A 4,941-nucleotide genomic window follows, 5' to 3' on the forward strand; every position below is an offset into this window, starting at 1 on the left:
CTATGCTCATAGCAAGTGGTCTTCCAAGGAACTTCTGGGCTGAAGCTATTAATACTGCTTGTTATATTATTAATAGAGTTATGATGAGACTAATCATCAATAAGACTCCTTATGAACTGTTTAAGGGCAGGAAACCCAATATTTCTCACTTTCGAGCTTTTGGATGCAGGTGCTTTGTTCATAATAATGGAAAAAGGAATATAGGAAAATTTGATGAAAGAAGTGATGAAGTTGTGTTCCTTGGCTATGCATCAAATAGCAAAGCTTACAGAGTTTACAATAAAAATACATTATGTGTAGAATAAATCATTCATGTGATATTTGATGAATCTAATATGTTTATGAATGTGCGGGAACTAGACAATAATGATTATGAAATTGGTATGATTAGAGACAGGGAAGAAGAGGAAGAAACCTCCAAGAAAACCAAGGAAGTAAGAAAGGAACCAGAGCAAGAACATCAAGAAAATGCGGAAGTTCCTAATCAATAAACCCCGGAGGAACAAGATCATGGAGAATCTGGCAACGAGGAAAATGCAGAAGAAACTGAAGAAGAAGTGCCTCAAATAGGAGTTCCTGCCAGAGAGTTTCAACCAAAGCCATTCAAATATCAAGGCTCTCATCGAACAGACCTTATTATAAGTGATATTGGTAGAGGAACTCAGACCAGATCTCAGATGAGGAACTTCTGTGCCTTCCAAGCCTTCCTATCCATTATTGAGCCAAGAAATCATGATGAAGCACTGAAGGATGATGACTGGATAATTGCCATGCAAGATGAACTTAATGAGTTCGAGTGGAACAAGGTCTGGCATCTTGAAGAGAATCCTGAACACCAAAAGGTTATAGGGCTCAAGTGGGTATTCAGGAACAAACTGGGTGAATATGGAACAATTGTAATAAAACAAGGCAAGACTTGTTGTGAAGGGCTACAATCAGCAAGAAGGTATTGACTTTGAAGAAACCTTTGCTCCTGTTGCTAGATTAGAAGCTATTAGAATCTTAATTGCTTTTGCCTCTTTTATGGGTTTCAAACTATATCAAATGGATGTAAAGTGTGCTTTCTTAAATGGTTTTCTTGAAGAAGAGGTGTTCGTGGAACAACCTCCTGGTTTTGAAAATACCCAATTTCCTAATCATGTCTTTAAGCTTGATAAAGCTCTTTATGGGCTGAAACAAGCACCTAGAGCTTGGTATGAAAGGCTCTCTAAGTTCCTTCTTCAAAATGATTTTAAAAGAGGTAAAGTAGATAAAACTTTGTTTTTAAAATTTGAAGGAACTGAATTACTAGTTGTTCTAATATATGTTGATGATATTATTTTTGAAGCAACTAACGAAAACTTGTGCAAGTACTTTGCTGAGCTAATGAGTGGTGAATTTGAGATGAGCATGATGGGGGAACTCAACTTCTTTCTTGGACTACAAATCAAACAAACGGAAAGAGGTATTGCAATTTACCAACAAAAGTATGTCAAGGAACTACTGAAGAAATATAACCTTGACCAAGCAAAGACCAACCATACACCAATGGGAATAGGCAAAAGGTTAGATGAAGATCTACAAGGAACTAGTGTAGATCAAACCAGATATAGAGGTATGATCGGATCCCTTCTTTATTTAACTGCTAGTAGACCTGACATTGCATTTAGTGTTGGTCTATGTGCTAGGTTTCAATCGAATCATAAAGAATCTCATCTTACAGCGGTTAAAAGGATTCTAAGATACCTCAAAGGAACTGACAATCTCTGTCTCTTCTATCATAGAAGTGATACTTTTGATTTAAAAGGTTTTGCAGATGCCGACTATGCAGGAGATTTGGTGAACAGGAAAAGTACTTCAGGAATGATTCAGTTCCTCGGACCATGTCTAGTTTCTTGGGGCTCCAAGAAACAAAATACAGTGGCCCTATCAACTGCTGAAGCTGAGTATGTGGCTGCCGCGGCTTGTTGTTCCCAAGTTCTTTGGATTAAACAACAGTTAAGAGACTATGGTATGAAGTATGATTGCATTCCTATTTATTGTGATAATACGAGTGCTATATGTATTTCAAAAGATCCAGTTCATCACTCTTATGTGAAGCATATTCACATAAGGCATCATTTTCTTAAGGATAATGTGGAAAAAGGCTTAATTAAGTTAGATTTTTGTGATACTGGAAATCAAATTGCTGACATTCTTACTAAGCCTTTGAGCAGGGATAAATTTGAAAATATGCGCATGGAACTTGGAATGATACAATCTTGTTAAGAAGACCTCAAGTTCCCCCAAAGGTATAAGTCAACTATATATGCAATGTATGTCTTACACAATATGAATATGTGAAAACATAGTCCTAAGCATTAGAATGTATGGCATTGCATATGGGATTGTGGCTGTATGTGAAGAAATCAAATTGCATTAGGCATGTCCTTATTATAACAAACTATGTTGATTTGTTCCTAGTTCCTTCGAAATAATCTATAAGATTTTGCTCTATCTTTTTGTGAATTAATTAACTAGTCAGTTGATTAATTTTATCTACTTAAAATCTTATCTTTTTCTTTGAATTATCCTTCATTGCTTATCTTTTAAAATTCAAATTCATCTCTCAAAATTATTGATTAAATACCCGTGACTTTTTGCATTCAATTCAAAGATTCTGATAAATTAACCTAGATCCTTCGTGTCTAATCACATTAATTCTTTAAACTGACCAAGTTAAAAGTAATTTCTCTATCCTTCATCAAACGACACCTTCACTATTCAATTAACCTTCCACACTCTTCCACCAACCTTTTTACCCCTTGAAATTCCACCCCTATAAAATGACACCAAACCCTACACACTGTTCCTCACCTCCTCACTCCGTAAAATACACCCTACATTTTACCGATTCAGCGAATTCACCCATGGATGTTTCACCAAAACCTCAAGTTACCCCTCAAAAAGATTCACCCATGGATATCGAGCAAGAAAATCAAACAAAACCCTCTGTTGAAAAACCAAAGAACTTGCCTGCTGAGTCAAAGAAACGAAAGCTAGAGGAACTCGAGGATCAGGGCTGGGAGGAATTAGGAGAAAAAATTCAGTTGGAAAAGTCTCCATCTCAAAAGAAAATTGAAGCAATCTCTGAACGCTTCATTCATGGTTTCTGCATCAACTTGCCATGGTGTGAAGTAAGTAAGTATTCTAAACTACTTGAAATCTTAGAGACTCAAAATTGGGTGCAATTGTTTAGTGAAAGTTACAATAACGTGCTTGCTCATGCTCCTTTGAAAGAATTCTATGCAAATTTTAGGAATTATGATGGTGTTTGTGTGTCAAGAGTTAAAAATAAGAAAATTAGTTTTGATGCTGATTATCTATGTGCTATCTTTGGAACTCCAAATGAGGGGTTTGATGAATATTTTAAAGGATCTACTGATAAAAGTGTAGGAGATGTGCCCATAAAAGATATTGTGGAATCAATTGGTGGAAAGGTGTCGAAAGTCCAAACTAATCATAATTTGTTCTCTCCCATTCAAAAATTATTGTTTATCTTTGTGCATTTAGCCATTGTTCCAAGAACTCAGCACAGGCATGTGGCTAACCACCTTGATGTTATGCTGATGTACTGTCTTGAAAACAAAATACAAATAAATTTCCCCTCCATCATGATAAAACACCTCACCCACTGTCTTGCAAACCATTTGAAAGTTGGATATGCAAATCTGATCATTACTCTCATCGAGAGTTTTGGTATTTCTGTGGAGAACTGTGAACATATCAAACTACAAACCAATCATTTTGTTCAACCAAAAACCCTTGAAAGCATAAACTTGCATGTTGTTAATGGTGTTGCCCAATTCCTTCCAAAACAAACCCCTAAGGCTAAGGAAGGAGTTAAGGTTCTGACTGAGGAAGAGGAGTTGGATAAATGGCTGGAAGAAGAGGAAAGTGAAGGAGAGGAAGAAAAGAGAGAAAAAGAAGAAAGTTCTTAAAAGAAGGGCAAGAAAAGTAGTGCTACTAGTACTAGGAAAAGGAAGAGCATTAGGTTGGCTGTCAAGCCAAAAGCGAAAGCTGAGGCTCCAGCTGCTTTTGTGGATCTCAGTGAGGAGAAAGCCTTTTTTCGGGGGGAACAGGGCATATTCATGGAAGAAACTGTCACTCGTTCTGCTCCAGTAAGTGCAGGTACATGATTTGATGCCTTTAGTTCTGTGAGTTCCACCTTGGAACTGAAGGCACTCAAAGATGCTGTCAAGCTGCTGTCTGATGCTCAACCAACTCTACTCCTTAGAATTGGGGCTCTTGAGAAGCTGGTAGGAGACCTGGTGCATGCTTCTAAGGAACTCACCTCAGCCATGAAGGAAAGCACTTCAACTCTCTCTCAAGGCCAGGCTGAGTTGTTGAAGAAGCTTGAAGAGATTGTTGTTGAAGAAGAAGTTGCTGAGGAAACAGGAGAAGAGCACAAGACCCCAGCCACTACAGTCTAATCCTATTCTCTGTCTATCTTATCTATCAAACTATCTTTTGATTTTGGTCTGTATTAAACTTGGTTTACTTTGCTTCTTTTGGTCTGTAAATAATTCAACTGGGTATTTTCTTTTGTTTTTGATGTTCTGGAGGAACATCAGTTTGTTTCTATGGTTATTGCTTGCTTGCTTTATGACTATTTGCATACTATTTCTGCCTATATCTGCTTTGTTCTATGCTTTGGACACAAACTATTAAAATGGTGCTGTGTTGAGATATATACGTGCATTAATTTTGATGAAAGCGAAAAGGGGGAAAAGACAGGCAAACTCAATTGTTGACAAGCTTCTCCATCCATCTTCCATCAATCTGTAACTAAGGTATATAAGGTATAAAATTGAACTTCAGTTCCTTGTTTTGTTTTCGTTTTAAGTTTTTTTTTTCTTTTTCTGATTGTCTTTTAATTTTATTTTGTGAGTTTGCTTAGGTTTGTCATTCATCAAAAAGGGG

General features: G+C 36.8%; 1 pseudogene; it reads left to right on the plus strand.

Annotated features, from left to right (window-relative positions):
* The first annotated feature begins 1,527 nt into the window (after window positions 1–1,527).
* On the plus strand, window positions 1,528–2,247 carry LOC145634440 (secreted RxLR effector protein 161 pseudogene; annotated as a pseudogene).
* Window positions 2,248–4,941: the final 2,694 nt, after the last annotated feature.

Source organism: Chenopodium album, chromosome 1, assembly GCF_948465745.1.
Source record: "Chenopodium album chromosome 1, dcCheAlbu1.1, whole genome shotgun sequence".
NCBI classification, from domain to species: domain Eukaryota; kingdom Viridiplantae; phylum Streptophyta; class Magnoliopsida; order Caryophyllales; family Amaranthaceae; genus Chenopodium; species Chenopodium album.